This window comes from Heterocephalus glaber, unplaced genomic scaffold, assembly GCF_053883595.1.
Source record: "Heterocephalus glaber isolate CG9 unplaced genomic scaffold, H.glaber_assembly_v1.0 deba00001689, whole genome shotgun sequence".
Classification (NCBI taxonomy): Eukaryota; Metazoa; Chordata; class Mammalia; order Rodentia; family Bathyergidae; genus Heterocephalus; species Heterocephalus glaber.
Genome location: NW_028258414.1, coordinates 9,297,310 through 9,315,201, shown reverse-complemented (window position 1 = coordinate 9,315,201; position 17,892 = coordinate 9,297,310). Strand labels below are relative to the sequence as shown.

General features: G+C 52.4%; 1 long non-coding RNA gene across 1 annotated transcript in view; it reads right to left on the bottom strand.

The window, feature by feature from the left end:
* Positions 1-14,846, bottom strand: part of LOC110344158 (uncharacterized) — a 52,903-nt gene extending 38,057 nt beyond the window's left edge. Inside the window, exons 1-2 of the long non-coding RNA XR_015446481.1 lie at positions 7,643-14,846; positions 1,720-4,803 (exon numbers count right to left, since the gene is read on the bottom strand). This is a non-coding gene — a long non-coding RNA (uncharacterized LOC110344158). The remainder of the gene's footprint in view (positions 1-1,719; positions 4,804-7,642) is intronic.
* Positions 14,847-17,892: the final 3,046 nt, after the last annotated feature.

Below are 17,892 nucleotides of genomic sequence, written 5' to 3'. Positions count from 1 at the left end.
CGTCCCACCTGCAACCTCTAGTCCTTCCCAGCAGTGGTCTAGTTGTTCAAGCACAGCGCTCTGTGGTTTTTGCAAAGCTGGCTTCTTCTACCCTCTGCCCTCCAGGGCCCCCCTTCCAGGGATCCCTTCTACCTCCTGTCTCAATGTGATGTTCAACCTTCTGTGTCTGATTTGTTTCATTTAGCATTAAGGCCTCACGGTGCATCCAATGTCCTACAAATGACTCCAATTTATCAGAAGTTCCAAAACTTTCTGTGGCACACTTGTCCAACACTAAAGATTTTCATAACAGGGTATGCTCTGTTGTTCTTTAATTTGCTGTCTTTACCCAAACAGTGTCTTGGAGATCTCCACATCCCATGGCTCTACCAGATTCTCCTATTTGGGTTTTTCCTGCAGCACAGCGGGTGGAAGGTGAGCTATAGGCGTAACTGGAGTCTCGTCTGTATCTAGCTATGTTGCTCACTGCTGCTGAGAGGTGATTGGACCCTGAAGACACAACGCTGAGAGAAAGAAGCCAGGATAATGTTGTGTGTTTCCATGTATATGAAATATCCAAAGCAAGGAAATGCCCAGAGACAGGAAGCAGACTTTTGGGTGCCAGGGAAGGGGGTGTGGGGCAACCTCCTACCAGGCAGAGTTTCATGTAGAGAAATGGAAACAGTCAGGAGCTAGACAGCGATGACATTTGCAATGCTGCGAATGGACTTGATACCACTTGGTCAGACTGTTGCATGATGAAAACCTGACAAATATTTTACCACAATAAAAAAAAATTTTTGGAACACCCAGGAAAAAAAGAATCAAACACACAAAAAACCCCCAACAACAATAGAAAATTAGGCCTTGCCAGTTCCACAGACATTTCTTCTAAACTCCAGAAAGAATAATTCTTATGCAAATTATGCTACAGTGTACAAATAAAGCCTTTCAATTGCCTTTGAACAAAATTTAGAGGGCTCATTTATGAAATGTTCAAACTCATTACAAACACTTAAAATGATTTACTAAGTGATTTTTCAAAAACTCAAACATGAAAAACTGTTAGTGACGACAGCACAAGGCGAAAACATACTGCTGCAAAAACAAAGCTCAGAAACACCGACCCTGCTTGTATTTAAAATATTGATGTTTTGTTCGTCATGGATTTTTTTCCATTAATTTTGATTTTGCGGGGGGGCGGGTTGAGACAGGATCTCACTATGTAGTTTAGGCTGTCCTTGAACTCACTATGTAGCCCAGGCTGGCCTCGAACTCACAGCAATTCTCCTGCCTCAGGCTCCTGAGTGCTAGAATTACAGGTATGCGCCACCAGGCCCAGCCTGATTTTTAACAAGAATTGTTTAAAGGCATTATTTGTTTTGATTACTGAGGGCTTTTTGGTTCTCCCTTAGAATCTACTCCTGGGGCAGCTACTACGCCCTGGCCCTGCCACCCAGCGGATGTATGTTTGAGTATGCATCATCTTTACTGTGAAAATTCTGTAGTATAATTATTCTTTGTATGTGTAGATACATATATATCTATCAGTTTCTATCACAACTGATACATCATCACCGCCCGTTGTATCCCAGTTTTCAATCATCTCTGCACTACCATTAATTCGCAATTCATTTCTGCTCTGTGGATTTCTTAACTGGCTACTAACATTGTTTTGAAGCTACCAGTGTTCTACCAAAATTTACATTCCTATCTGTAACCATAAATAAGTGAACTTACCTTCCATGTTGAACTTTTTAACTGACTTTGGAACAACACTCACGACCGACCACGTCAGAGGTTTCACTCTTGGCAGGATCAAAGTCCAAGCCCTGCACTTCAGCCCCACCACGCAACCACCTGTTTTTCTACCCGTAGCACCTGGACTGGACCTGCTGGGGCTCGCATTTGCTGGCACAGACATGTTCTCTGGGCCTGGCTGGAGCAGAGCTAGCTGGTGGCAGGGAAGAGCCCTGGGCTTCGGGGAGACTCTGGAGCGCCCTGCTGCAGCCTTCAGGGTCCCTGGGTCGAAGCCCCGCCCAGTGGCAGAACATTCCCGGATGTCACTGGATGTCACTTTGCCTTTGCTGCTTCGGCCAGTTCTTTACATTGTTGGGGCCAGGGCTCGCGGGCTCCCCCTCCAGGCAGCTCTCCATACTGCCTGTGCCACCTTGATGCCCTCAGCCCAGCATCCAGAAGGGGGCATGCGTCCTGCACGGTGACCAGTGGTCCCTGCCCTAAGACGACAGTTCCAAATTTACCCACAGGGAGCTGCTGGCCTCTACCCATGGGACCTTGACCCCACCTCGAGACCAGAGCAGCCGGTGTAGAGCCCTTGGGGACACTTCCCAGCCTCCCTTGCACCCTACATGGGTAGCAGGAGACACCGTCAATGAGAAGTGAGGGGGCTTTGGGGATGAGACCCCCAGGAAAGCCCCTTCCATATTTGTTTTACTTAAAGGAAGGAAAACCCCTAACTTAAGTTGGGGGACTCACCTAGAACCTAGTTCCTAATGGATTCAGCATCCAAACCTGTCCTTTCATGGAACCTAGGAGACCCATGTCCTATCCAGAGTGATGGCCTTCTTCCCTGTCACTGTCTCCCAACTAGTGACAAGAGACATGCCCCACGGGGCCAAGGCCCCCTTTCTCTTTGCCACCTGCACTCCCGTGCTTCTCATCCTGAGGGTGACTCTATCACCAGTGACGATCACTTCCTGTCACAGACCTTCCCAAAGCAGAGTAGGGGTCAGGAGGCCCCGAGGTGCAGCTTTGTCTTCTATGCCCGGATTTTTACACCCTTGATTCCATCTAATCCTGACAGTAGCCCAGTAGGTTGATATTATCATTGTCATTTGACAGGTAAGGGCCCACAGCAAATATAGTAACCCCTCTAATCTGAGGGGCGTGTCTTCCAAGACCCGCTGTGGAGGCCTGAAACTGCAGATGGTGCCAAACTTTAAATACTCTGAGGTGGGGGTGCAGCTCAGTGGTAGAGTGCTTGCCGAGCATGGATGAGGCCCTGGGTTCAATCCCCAGTACTGCACAGGAGGGAGGGGTACAATTTAAAATACTGTTTTATTCATCATACATATCTATGGTCTAATTTATACATTTTGTTGATTGTATTCTTTACTACATCTGTTTGTAAAATATTTTGGTGGTTGTTCTGGGCTTTTCACATACATTCTTAACTTTCCACGGTTAGTATAAATACTTAGGATAAATACTATTTCAGTGGTATATGGAATACTTCTCATCACTGAAGTCCATCTGTCCTCCTTTCTTTATACTGTACATTCAGTCTGCATTTAAAACCTCATCAAACAATGTCAGAATTTTTGTTTTCAACCATCAGTCATATTTTAGATACAAGAAACAGAACATTTACTCAGACATTTATCATTTCTGTCCTTCACACTTCATTCCTGTCATTCCACATTTCGATCTAATGTCATCTCTCTTCCATGGGAGGAACTTCCTCTACCACTTGTTTTAGAAACAAAGGTGTGCTGGTGTGCTGGTGACAAAGTCTCCAAGCTTTCCTTCATGTCAGGATACCTTTATTTCATTCCCTTTCCTAAAGGATATTTTCACTGGGTATAGAACTGCAGGTTGGTGGTCCTTTTCTTCTAGCACTTCATAAATACTGTTTCACTTCCTGTTAGCCTCCCTGGTTTCTGGTGAGATACTGACAAACAAGTGTTCTATTTTTCTCTGACCACTTTGGAGATATCTTTGTCTCTAAGGAAGTTGGATTATCATGTGCCTAGAAGTGGATATCTTTGAACTTAAACTGTTTGAAGTTTAAGGAGTTTCTTTTTCTTTTTCTTTTTCTTTTTTTTTTTTTTTTTTGGTGCTGGGGATCGAACTTGGGTCCTTGCTTGCAAGGCAGGTGGCGAAACCACTGAGCTAAAACTCCAGCTTTAAGGAGTTTCTTGAGCCTGTAATTTTGAGAAGTTTCCAGCCATTCTTGTTCCCTTCTTATTTCTTGAACTGTGCTTTGTCCACACCTTCTAGGACTCTGATGACAGGAGTATTTGTCATTTTGGTATTGCTCCATAGTTTCCTGAGACTCTGCTCAAAGTTTTTTCAATCTTTTTCTCTCTGTGGTTCAGATTGGATAATTCCTGTAGATCTATCCTTCTACTGTCATCTCTTCCATTCTGGTCTTGAACCCTTCCAACTCTTTTGTTCTTTTATTTCTATTTCTATAATTATATTTTGGTTCTTCTGTATGCTTATTTGTTCTGGGTTTTTTTTTAAAACAGGGTCTCGATATGTAGCCCAGGCTGGCCTTGAACTCATGGTGACTGTAGGTCTTATTTAAACCCCAAGGAAAATATTGACTTATTAATCTCTTGATTGATTTTAACAGACAATAGACCTAGGCGAGGTCCAGTCTAAAATTCACTTTCTATGGGCTCTGGTTCCAGTATCAGCTCAGTTTCACAGATTTCCACAGTGCCATCTGGCTGGGTTTCACGAGTCCAGGACAAGTGGCCAGACTGGGACCTGGGAGACGGTCCACCCCACAGTTCAGGTCTCAAACCCTTCACATTCTGTTTTGGGACAGATCCAACCATGCACACTGGGAGAAGACCCTGAGGGTCATAAAGTTATGGCATTGCTTTCTTGTGCTCTCTTCTATGCACAATGTCCTTCGCATGTTCTGGCTTCTGGAGCTCCCTTTCTAGCCTGGGCTTCAGTCTCCCAGCTCTGTCATGACTTTTTAGGATTTCACTTGTATTTGTCATTTCTTGAAATTCTGTGTGGTCTTTTTCAAATTCACCTGATCACTTCTGGTAGACTCATTCCTTGGTCCTACAAACCACACATAATCATTTTACATGTACAACAGATGCTTTCAATCTAATGTTTTCTGTCTGACTCTGCAGTGCTGTTTCTGCTGGCTCAAATCTCATTTAGGTTATTTTCCCTCTGTTTAGTATATACGCATACACATGGTGGTCAAAAACACAGTGAATGTCTAGATTTAAAATACACATTACAGTAAAAGACACAATGCCATGAATTCCCCCTTGCTTCAAACACACACATCCCATTATTTCTGCCACTTTCTGAAGCAGCTCTGGAAGTCCTCTTTCATGAGTGTCTTTATTTGTGCTGTCATGGCTGCCTCAATGTCCTGACTGGATTCAAACATTTACCTTTCATGGTCCTTTTGACTTTGGGGAAGAGCCAGAAGTTATACAGTGTTGGATCCGCTGAACAAGGTGGATGAGGACACACTGTCATGTTTTTATTTGACAGAAATTGCTGTCAGCATTTTTAATTGACTCAGGACATTGAGGCAGCCACAAAAAGACCCAGAAGGAGATGTGAGGGGTGGGGCTGGGGGAGAGGTGAGAGGTAAGAGGCCAATGCCGTCAGCATCTTGCTCAAGTTGGCAGGACAGCTGGACTCAAACTCAAAACTCGAGCCTGGCCTGGTCCCTTCCTACCAGGAGCTTGGGGACCAGCAGGCAGACAGGCCCCATATTCTTGCACATGGGTGGCAGCCACTGGGGAGGTGCAGGGCTTATCCTGGCCAGCAGAGTCAGCCTTTCTGGGCAGGCCAGGCAGTGCCCACCCTCACTTCCCATGGGTCCCTTCCAGTCAGGGACAGCCCTGCCTTGTGGGCCAGTGGCCTCCAGCCTCCTTGGCTCCTCCTCACTCCCCTCACAGATGTATCCCATGATAAATCTCTTGCATGGCCATCTGACGAGCATCTGCTTCAGAGGGCATTGGGGTCAATTCCAGATCCTCACCCTGCAGGCCAGTCCTGAACATGGGACCTCCCTGTGGCTTGTTTTGTTTTGTCTTGCAACAGGGTATGTATTCCAGGCTGGCCTCAAACTCTTGGTGGTCCTCCTGCCTCAGCTTCCCAAGTGCTAGGATTACAGGTGTGCACCACAGCACCCAGCTCTCCCTATGGCTGCTGAAGTTACCGGACACTGGTGGCGTGCTGGTCATCATACCTGGGACCAGTTACCCCCAGCACCCACCTGAGAGACAGGACAGGTCCCCTGGCCCTTGGGGCCACCCACTTACAGGAAACCCCAGTTCAGCTACTCTGTCCTCAAGTAGAGGACACGGCTGGGCCTGGGCCTGACTGGAGGAGGTCACACAGAAAGAGACAGTCCCACATGCGAGTCTGTCTATGTTTTACAACTCACATATTCATCAAGCACCTGCTACGTGCAAGGGGCAGGGACAGCAGAGTGTTTCAGACATGGCACAGGCTTGGAGACAGCTGGAAAGTGCCAGCTGTGTTGGAACACTCGCCCTCGGAGTCGTACAGACAGACTACAGTCCTGACTGCCAAAGCCCCCAGAGGAAGAGAGGAGGAGCAGGAGCCAAATGCAGTGGAAACAAGGGTGTCCCAGGCAAGGCTCGGAAAGGCCCCACCTCTCTGTGTTTTCATCAAGGACTGGCTTCGAGGGACTCTGCACTGTACATGTGAGGAGCGCACACTTTGGTCTAGATAGTCCCAACACACAGGCAGGGTCCGGGACTGCGTGACCGCTGCAGGCCAGCAGAGGGCGCTGCAGACATCCCAGCACCGGGAGAGCCTGTGACCGAGCATAGCGACCCTGCCCAAGCTGAGGCAGCCTTACGGACAAATTGTCCACCTGGCTCATTTTACATGTGGGGAAACTGAGGCTCGGAGAGGGGAATGGTGTGGCTAAGGGAAGGGACAGAGGGAGGAAAATGGCCACCGCAACCGTTTGATGTGAACTGGTGTCTCTTAAGGTGCAAACTGAAAATCAGAATTAGCCCCGCATGGGGATGCAGGTCTATAGTGCCAGCACTCTGGGAGACTGAAGCAGGAGAATCTCAAGTTTGGACCCAGCTAGGGCAAGTGGCTCAAAATAAAAAGTAATTTTTTTAAAAGGCTGAGGATGTAGCTCAGTGTGAAGGACCTGAGTTCAAGCCCCAGTATGAAAGAAAGAGGAAGATCAACAAAGTTAAGACAGAGAGCAAGGCACACATATAATCATTAACTATACCACTGCCTCCCCAAAAGACCGCCAGGGAGGTGACAGCTCCACCAGCGAGTCGCTCAGACTGAAACACACCACCCCCAACCAACCTCTTTCCAGTTTACGTGTCCCCTGAGGGGTGCACAGCACATCCTGAGCCCCCCAGGAATCCCCTGCAACGTGGCCATGGGACAGCGCAGTGTCCTCTCCCATGACTCTTCGCTTGCCCTTCCGCCCTCCTGGAATTCCCTGCGCCTCCCCTGGCCCCAGAAACCTGGGGAGGTCCCCTTGTGCACCAGCACCAAACAGCGTAGACACTCCTGCCTCACTCACCCAGAGTCCGAGGTTCACTCAGCCCGTCCTACAGCATTAGGGCAACAGACCTACGGCCTGGCGCGGAGGTTTGGCCATGGAGAAATGCCAGCGCCTGGCCTGAGATGTCCCCTCACAGGGTGCATGCAGGAGGCTGCGTGCAGGAGGTCGAGGGCCACCGCAGGACTTGCACCGTGCCCCTGCAGATGGGGCTCTCAGACTCCACTTTCCCTCTGGCGCTCAGAAAGCCGTTCAGATGCCACAAGAAAAAACTCTGACCAGTGTTATTTGCAACAGAATAAACCCAGAATTTAAATGTCCACAATTAGGGCATGATAGTAATAATAATGACGAAATCACACTTACCAAGGGCTACCACACTTATGCCGGTCACAATGAGCTCTGATGAGGACCTTTAGGAGGAAAGAACATCATCATCCCCATTTTACAAAGGAGGAAACTGAGGCACAGAGAAGTTGAGTGGTAGGGTAAGGCTACGGTGCATCCCATTTGTGGGATTTATTCTAAATTAAGATGTGCAGAAGTTTAATGCCATGAGAAAGTCTCTAGGCTCTAATGTTATGGGAAAGTGTGTGTGTATGCACACACATGTGTGCACACATACATGTGTGTGTGAACAATACAATATGTAACGAAAGAAAGTTGGGGTACAATACACCCAGGTGTCTAGGGTGCTTTACGCTGAGTAATGAGCTGACAGGTGATTTCTGTTTTCTTTGTACTTCTCAGTAGTTCCCACATCCTCCTCAATAAGCAGGCATTCTTTTAAGTCAGGAAAAGAAGCAGGCGTCACATACTGTCTTCGAGGAATCTACGAGTAGGAATTCAGACCCTGGTTAGGTATGAAGAGGGGGCAAGAGGGAAGAAACCTTGATCCTGGAAGTTCTTTTTCAAGCCCAGCTCTGGCTTGGCCTCCCGGACCAAGAGGCTGTTTTGTCCCCACAGATCCATCTGTCTACTCATCCACCCACCCACCCAGCCACCCACCCACTAACCCAGCCACCTAACCATCCATCTGCTTGTTCACTCACACAAACGAGGCTTACTCCCGGCCCTCTCGGAGCCCAGCCTAAGCACAGGGCAGGACAGGGGAAGGTCCGGGAACAGAAGGATAACACAGGGCCCATTTGGGAGAGGAGCCCCTAGGGTCCATCCATGCCCCTAATGTGGCTGCAGCTACCTGCCAGGCCACCCTGATCAGAGCTGTCTCCCAAGAATCAGTGAACTAGTAGATGCAAAGGTGAAGAAAGAAGAGAAGGAGACAAATGGTGAGCTGTGGAAACTACCTGCAACCTGGAACCCAGAGGAGGCCTTAACACCTCTAATTTATAAAGGGCTCCTAAAAGCAGGAAGGAAAAGAACCACAATGTCCTCCCTACAGATATGGACTGAAACTATGAACAGAGGAGCCAGAGAAAAAGCAACAGGAGAGGCCCTTAGCTCTAAGAAAAGATGATCGACATTGCTCAAATGAAAGAAATGCAAATTAAAACTCCTCGGAGATACTATTTGCCACCTATCAGATTGGCAGAAATCCAAGAGTCTGGCAGCCCTCGCTGATGGGAAGGTGGCAGAGGATGCTGCCAGGCAGCCAGGGGAATGCAAGGGACCACAGCTGGCAGAGGGCATCCAGCCTCTGACTCCAGAGCCTGGAGGGAGGGAGACAGACAGACAGACAGACAGACAGGTTATTGTTAGTACATGTTCGTAATACATAATGAATTAAATCAACATACGGATAAAGCATGATTGGTTTAAATTGTAGTTATAGGTGGACACAAAAGTCCAACCTTCCTCCATATACTTTATTTTGTAGGACAGACTTTGAAACCATCAATAAAATTTTACAGAAATTCCGAAAACCCTAAAGACAAATGGAGCAAGTCAATCTACCCAACGTGTTAGTAGTCCAACCACCAAGAGAGGAACTATTCTAAATGACTTTCCAACAAAGGAACCTAAAGATGCATAAACCAATCCTGATATGCGGGTCATATTTGCTTCCTGACTCATGTAAGTCACGAGCCATAAAAAAATAACTTGGCATCCATGCGACACCCAGGGAAATGTGGGCAGCTGCCAGATATCTGATGCTACCTGATGTGACAGTGGCCCACCTTCTATACATGATAAGAGGGCTGTGGCTTTATAAAAAAGAATTCTTATCTTTTAGGTACAATGTTGAATATGAATGAAATCACAGGCTGTCTGGGACTTGCTTCAGAGATAATTTAGTTATGGGGGCTGGGGATGAGGTCAGATAAGACAGGAGGTGGCCTTCGCTGAAGCCAGGGGATTAGGATGGGGAGGCATTGGACCACTCCTTCTATGTTAGAAAATGTCAGAACCAGGCCGGGGATGCAGCTTAGTGGCAGAGTGCTTGCCTAGGATGTATGATGCCCTCAATCTGATCCTTGGTGCTTCAGAGAAGGAAAAGGGGGAGAGAGAGGAAGAAAGGGGGAAAGGGAGGAGGAGAGGGAGGGAGGGAAAGAAGGAAGGAACCTAAGAAATGAGAAAGGAGAAGGGAAGAGTTGAGTTGGTACCTGGTAAAGATGTAGAACAAGTAAAACTGATCCATCACAGCTGAGAATACAAAATGGTGCAGTCACTTTGGAGACCGATTTGGCTTCCTTCCTTCCTTTCCTTCTTTCTTTCTGTACTTGAGATTGAACTCAGGGCCTTCTCACTGAGCTACACCCCAGCCCCTCTCCCTTTTTTTTAAGACAAAGTCTGCCATTAAATTGCCCAACCTTCAATCCTTCCTGCCTCAGCCTCCCAGAGTGTGGGCATTTTCTTACACCCACTGAACATCCAAGCCAGAAACCCACTCTGGCCATCTGCACCAGAGAAACAAGAACTTCCACTTGCCCAAGAAGCTGTGCTTCCTGTGAGGAACAGGATTCTCCCTGGTGCTTTTACAGATGCTCCAGTGAACGTTCAAACATTAGGGCTCTTTACTGCTTTGGAAATGGACAGCCCTTCTGAATCATGGTTTGGCAGCTTCCTGTAAAGCTAAACATAAACTTCCATGTGACCCAGCAACCCTACTTGCAGGAATCAGCCCCAGAGAAATGGAAATTTATGTTTGCACAGAAATGTAATGTTTACAGAGGCCTTATTCAGAATTGCCCCAAATCAGAAATAACCCAAACGTTCATCGAGTGGTGGAGAGATAAGTGAATTACAATCCATCTATGGAGCACAATGCAACCCAGCCCTACAGAGGAATGGACTCCTAATACACACGGCACCTCAGATGCCTCACAGAAGCATTTATGCTAAGTGACAGAAGCCAGAGCCCAAAGGCTACAAACTGCAAGATCCCACTCAGGACTGCTTTGCAGGAGGCCCCTCCTCCAGAAAGCCACCTGGCTCTCCCTTCCTAGGACCTCCTGGGAAAGGCAAAAGTGGGGGGACTGAAAACAGATGCGAGTGGGCGCAGGGAGGAGGGGTGACTGCAAAGGGTGGGAAGAAATATTCTGTACGTTACACGTCTGTAAGATCTCATAGCTGTGTGTTTAAAAGGGGCAAAACTTCCAATACCTCAAGCTGGCACTGACAGACGATCACCTAAGTGTTGACTGAACACCCGATGAAGGAAGGGATGCACAGCAGCACCCCAGGAGGAAGAGGAGGTATGGGCAGAAATGTCTGAGATGGGGGCCTGGGGGGGACCTCCGGGTGGGGGTGGCCAGGGCACAGCAGGACTTTCAGGGTGCAAAGCTGGTGACCCCAGTTTCCTGAAGACAAAGAGGCGGTGGGCAAACTGTTACTGAGCAAAGAGAGACCGGGCAAGCTCAGATTTGGCCAGTGAAGGAGAGACTGGGTTAAAAAGGGAAAGAAAGGCTTCCGGAAAATTTTTCTCTCCAAGGGACATTGCAGGGTGATTTAATGTTGACCCAAGGCTACACAGGCACTGGAGAAACATGGAACAGCCTGGGGTGCTTAACCATTTAGCAACTTAGTGAGACCCTGTTTTGAAATTTAAAAGGACTGGGGATGTAGCTCAGGGCAAAGGCCCTGGGTTCAAGCACCAGTACTGAAAAAACAGTCCAAGTGACGCTGCAGGTGAATTAGGATGAGGTGGGCAGAGGATCCCGCCTGCAGCCAGGTCTGCAGACTGGATGGCTGCTGTTCAGGGGGACCGCAGAGATGTGTGGCCTCGTGTTAGTAATCCAACCATCAAGAGAGGAACTATTCTAAATGACATTCCAACAAAGGAACCTAAAGATGCATAAACCAATCCTGATATGTGGGTCATATTTTTGCTTTCTGACTCACATAAGTCGTGAGCCATAAAAAATAACTCAGCATCCATGCGACACCAGGAAAATGTGGGCAGCTACCAGATATCTGATGCTACCTGATGTGACAGTGGCCCGCCTTTTATACATGATAAGAGTGCTGTGGCTTTATATATTTCAGCCGCTGCTTCCACATCTCAGGGGCCAGGCGGTGCCCAGATACACTGGCCTCAGAGGCCCCGTGGTGGCGGGAGGCTGGGGTCCGTGCTACACTGGCAGAACTGAGCTCGCTGAGCAGGGATGGAGGTGTGAGCCAGGGGCTTGAAAAGCAGGAGCTTGTGCATCCCACACCCCCAGCCCAGCTGCAGCACCCTGCTCCTCCAGCCAGGGGATCTGGGGACACAGAACCTGGGAGAAGGGCAGCAGGGCACAGGATGCAGGAGGAGCAGGTGGTGACTTCCCCAAGCCTCCTAGGAAGGCAGGGCCAGTGGCTTCCTGGAGGAGGGGCCTCCTGGAAAGCAGAGAGCTTTGCTGCACTCGTTAGGAGCCTTACATCTGAATCTGGGTTCTTCTGTGACTTCCTGTGCACTCCCCACCTTTCCGGGGCACCTGCTCTTCCTGGGTCCCCCTGGAGCGGCCATCCAACATGGTCTTCGAGGCCTGAGAGAGGGGAGGCCTTGGGTTGCTAGGAGCTCAGGGAGGTGGGACTAGCTTCCTGCATCCAGGGGCCACATCCTGAGGAGCATGGTGCCAGGTGGTGACCAGACTCAAGTTGGGGAGGAAGAGGCCCAGGCACCAGGGAGCTAAGGAGAGATGGTACCAGACCAGAAACTCGCCACAGAGCAGAGGCTCTTCCTAGCCATGTGAGTCTTTCGGTGATTTTCCGGTGTCCCCAAGTCACGCTGTCCTTGGGCCTTACTGTTCGGTGATGTGTGCTGACATGAGCATGGATGAAATAATATGACATCTGGGATTCGCTTCAAAATAACCCGGTTTCTGGGAGAGGTAAAAGGTTTCTAAGAAACACAGTGGGCCAAGAGGTGATGGTGGCTGCCATGTTGCCGGGCCCCTGGGCCCTGGTCTGCCTCCTGTTCCTAGGTCCACTCCCCGCCTGGGCCCAGCCCTGTGGCCTCAGCCTGTCCCAGACGCAGCCACCAGAGGGAGCCCCTCCACCCTCCTGGGCCTGGCGCACACAGGAACCCCTGGTCTGTAAGAGCAGGTATAGCTCAGGAGATGCGAGGCTCCTCCTGGACCCTGGGCCTCCGCTCACGGCAGCCCTCGCCTGTGCCTCACACGATTCTGCGTAGATCGTAACTTGTTTTTTTTTCACTGTTCACCTAAAATTCAAATCTAGCATGTCCTGAATTACAGCGGCAAGCCTACGGCCAACAGACCACGAGCTCCTGCCAAAACAGTCCCCAAATCGTCTTTCTTCTTTTTTAAACAGGACCTCACTATGCAGCCCAGGCTGGCCTCAGATTCGCAACCCTGCCTCAGCCTCCTGAGGGCTGGGATCACAGACACAGTCCACCACACCCAGCCCAAGCTGTGATCTTAACGTCCCCAGTACCCAAAAGGTGACAAAGGTGTCCCCTCCTTGAAGACAACTGCCAAAAAGCAGCTTCTACACTCCTTAAGTCCCTTGTCTAATTCCAAAGGTTCCAGGCCCTTTTAGAGTGTAAAACCTGCTCAGCCATCCATGGTTGGCCTGCAGGAGGGTAGAGAAGCAGGTGCCTCCTGACTGGAAGAAGCCAGCCTTTCTAGCTCCTGCTTCTCCCCCACAGTGGGCAGGGCTTGGCAGGGAGCAAACATGCCATGGCCTGGGCTGGCAGCCCCTCTGGGATGTGCCCCATGGTGGCAGGAAAAGAGGCCCCGTGCCAGGCGCCTGCTGCCCCCATGGCCTGGGGTCCAAGTAAACATTTGACCAGCTCAACCCCAGCCCTCACCCACGCCAACACTTGGCCCTTGTTCCTGACTGGCCCTTCTGTCTCTCGTTCTCTGTGGCTGGCATTTCAGCAGGGCCCCAGAGGCCTGGGTGACCCCGAGCCCATTCTGAAGACAGCCCCGAGGGAGCAGTCCCAGTGGCGCAGGCCCTGGGCGTGGGGAGCCCAGGCAGACAGGCTGGCGACAGCCAGGCAGCCACCCCCCGGAAACCCGGACTGGGCCACGGGCTGCGCAGCCCACTGGGTGCCGGGGAGCTGGGGACGGGGGCGCCAGCTGACACGGCTGCTTTGTTCTGGGCTGGAGTGGTCTGAGCGACTGACCAGGGCTCCTTCTTTGCTAAGAAGCCACAGATAAGGCCGGCGACAGGGCCCGATAATGCGGCTGTCACAGGCTCCCTCTCAGACAGGCCCAGTGTCTGAGGCCGGCCCTCCTGGGGCCCCTGAGCTCCGTGCTCCTGGCCTCAGCTGGCCTCAAGGCCCTGAGCAGCACCCCTGATCCTGGGGATCACTCCTGTGAAGAGAGGGGCAGATGGGGTGTGGGGGTCCTGGAGCTCCAGAGTCGCCCTGTATACACCCCCTTTGGTGTCACCAGCATTCCCCAATGTTCTGTGACAGGAACAGGGACTTACAGACAAATCGGACAAGGTCCATTAGCACAGGGGCTTCAGGAAAGATCTGACCCACCCAGGCCCCTCCCCAGCCCCATGGGGGTCCTGCCTGAGGAAGGGGGAGTTTGGGGGGGGGGGACTGAGGGTTCCTGCGGTGAAACTCAGCCCCAAAGGCCCTCAGCCAGGAGTCACCAGACAGAGAAGGTGCAGGGCCTGCTCTGGGGAAATCTAGGCATGTGGGGGTGTCCAGGTCACACTACCCAGCATTCAGGGGGGCAGGTGCCCCATAGGCACTGCCAGGGAGGATGCCCCTGACAGCAACTGCGACTCCCGGGGGCACCTCAGTGGCCACCAAGCAGGTGTGGGGCCAGGGTGGTGGGCCTGCCCTGCGGCAGCTGTAATGAGGCCTTCCTGCAGCCCCCAGAGGAAACCGAGGCGGGTCCTGCAGTTCGGCCCAGTGTCCCCTGGGCCGGTCCCTGCCCTTTCTGGAGCTGCAGCCCGATGGCCAGAGCACCTAGAGGGAGAGGCCTGGGTGTCTCCCTGCCTGGCAGGAAAAAGGAGGCTCCTCAGGAGGCAGAGGACAGCAGAGTGAGGGTGCCACATTCCTACCCCTGGGGACCTGGGCCTTCACCAGGTAGGACCCATAGACCCTCCCACCAGGCCTGTCCCCAGGACCCCGAAGTCTCCTCCCCACCTCGGAGACCCCAGCCAGCCAGCTCTTCGGGAAGCTCCAGGCCCCGGGGCCCACCCCAGGGCCACCCCTCCTCCACCCACCCTCCCACCGACACCCACGCCCTGCGGCAGCAGGTCTATCAAGGCTTCACCGCCCCCATCTGCACCAGAGACTCAGCTCCACCCTCAGGGGGCTTCTGGTCTTGGGGGGAAGCAGGCAGAGCCGGAGCAAGGGACCTGTGGTTAGGTGAGACAGAGCGGGCCTGGAGGGGTTGGCCTGGCAGTAAGCAGTACTGGTCAGGATTTGAGCCCAGACCTTGAAGGCGGGCAGAGGCTGTCAGCCACATGGGGGCGGGGGGGGGGGGCATATTGTAACCCTGAGAATGGAGGACTCAGGATGCTAAAGGGGTCTTGCTGCCACACCTGGTGGAGAAGCCACCTGTGCTTCACTGAGCACAAAAGCACTCCCCTGCTCACCCTGTGGTTTCCCCTCCTCTGTGGAGGGAATCACTGATCCCAGGTTGAGCCCAGGAGGGACCCTGCCCGGTGGGTGGAGAGGGAGGCTGGCTGGTACCCAGGCAGCTCGGCTCTCAGCCTCTCCTCCTCTCCCAGCCCCTGCTGGGCTCTGCTGTCTTCCTGGGTGGCCTTGGTGAGCCACACCCTCACGCTGGGCTTGGGACACTGGCTGGGTAGGAGCGGAGGAGACACTGGCTGTGGCCTAAGCAGGTGGGGTGCAGGGGTAAATCGGCCTTGGAGCTCTCTGGGGGTGGGGGACTGAGCTCCCCCTCAGGCAGGAGAGATGTGTCCCCCCACTCCTGGGTCTCTGCCACATGCCAGGTCCCGGGACCCGAGGACCGCACCCAGTTACCAAATTCAGTGACAATAAATACTATAATTTTCTCATCACCAAGCACAGCAGCAGAAAAAGTAAACCAAAAAGAAGAAAAGACCCAGCAGCACAGTATGGTTCAGGCACCGTGGTCAACAAAGACCCAGCTGCTAGAGACACTCTGTCCCTCGGACGGAGGGTGGCAATAGGGAGGGGAGCCAGTCTACTTCCCTGTCCCTTCCCCCTTTCCCAGCTCCCGGCTGTTTAAGCTTTTCTTGAACCTCGTGTACAGAGAGCACAACACACGCGTTTACATATGTATGAAGCCAGGGCCAAACAAAAGACGTTTCCAAGTTTCCAATACGGGCCGGCTCTTCCAGCCTCCTCCCAGGAAGCACCTCAAGGCCAATGGCCATCTGGGCCCCTCTCACCGCAGACTTAGCCCTACCTGTCCTTGAACTTCGAATTCACGGAATCCCACAGGACCTATTCTGTTACTTCTGGTTTCTCGCACTCAAAACATCAGATTCCCGCATGGCGCTGCCTCTGTCTATAATTTCTTCTGGATAAAATGTTGCTACCCACGTGAGGTGGGGCACTCCTATAATCCCAGCACTCGGGAAGCCAAAGCAGGAGTATCACCATGCGTTCGAGGCCAGCTTGGGGTACATATGAGACCCAGTCTCAAAACTCGAAAATAAACTAGAACTCCCGCTCCCACACTGCCTTGCCCCCTGCCTCTTGATTTGTTTCTGAAATACCTCTCTGAAGCCTCGTCTTATCAGAATTTTCTCTCAGTCACCGCTTTAACCTCAAGGCCCAACACAGTGCCAGCAGGTAGTAGGTGCTCAATCAACATTTGCTGGCAGGAGACAGAAGGAAGCAACTTTCCTCAAAAAGTTCCCCATGTCTGTAATCCCAGCACTGTGGGAGGCTGAAGCAGAAGAATGGAAAGTTAAGAGTCCAGCCTGGGCAATTTAGTGATGGAGTGTAACCCTTGTTGAAATAAACAAGAGCCGGGGATGTAGCTCACCACAATCCTGAGGTCCAATCCCCAGTGCTGAGGCGGGCGGCATCTGTTAGCTGCTACAGGCTGGGGGTGTGCAGGGTGGTACAGCGCTTGCGTAGCATGCAGGAGGCCCTGGGTTTGATTCCCCAGCTTGGTAAAACCTCACTCTCCCGCTATCAGCCCACTGCACAGATGGGGAATCGAGGCCCAGCGCAGTGTCAAGTCTCTGCCTCCTTCCGGGGCCTAGCTCTGGGGAGCAGCCACATGCACAACCCACGATGACTGAGGGCTGAGGGCAAGGGCCTCAACACAGGGCGCCCCGTGTTCCTGCCCAGAGGGCAGGGACCCCTCCCCCTCTGCCCTCCTCCGTGAGCCCCAGGCGCTGCCCCCGCAGGCCAACGCAGTGCCAAGGACCCGCAGTCCCGCCCCAGCCCCGGCCCCCGGCCCCAGAATCAGGGCGCCCACAGGCCTGGCCGGGCCGGCCGTGGCGATGTCGGTGCGCTCTGTAGTTAGGCGGCGGCGGGGGCGCAGCCGGCCCAGCCGGTCCCGTGCGTCCCCACGGCGGCGGGCCTGTGTCATCCTCCAGGAATTTCTCTTTTCCCCTCCGCAGGGGCTGGAAGAAAAAACAATAATTAGGTCACTGGGCAGGCGGCAGAGAGGGTGTGGGACAGGCCGGTGGCGCCCTGCTGGGCAGGGATCGGGCCGGAGGCCTCGAGGTGCCACCTCGCCCCTCGGCCCAGGCGCCCTCCCCTGGCGCGCAGCCTCCCGCGGGCGCCGCTGCAGCGCCAGACCGCGCTGGGCGCTGGGGACCCGGTGCTGGGAGACGCCGCCGGGGCGGAGGGGTCTCAGCGGACTGCGGGGGCCGGAGTGTGCAGTCTGGGAGGCCTTCCTTGAGGCAGTGCGCTGGCCCAGAGGTCTGAATAACCAGGAAAGGAGTTTGGTGGCCACGTGGGCCGGTGGGAAGGAGGGAGGAGGAGCAGCGCCCAGAGGCTTGGGGAGAGAAGGGGAAAAAAGGCAGGCGCGTGCAGCGGCCCTGAGTGATTTAAGGAATGTCCGAGAGGTCATTTGGCTGAGATGGCTCTGACCTCGGGACAACCCCGAGCAGGAGGCCGGGTGACTCCATCTGGCTGCTGGTTGAAAGGCTGGGCCATGTGGGCAGGGGCGAGAAGGTCCTGCAAGTCAGGCAAGAGTTTAGATCTTATCTGAGGGAAGTGGGCCGCAAGGGTTTGGAGCAGGGTGAGGGCCAGGATTGGGTTTCTGGAAACTCTTAGCTGATAATAGCTATTTAGC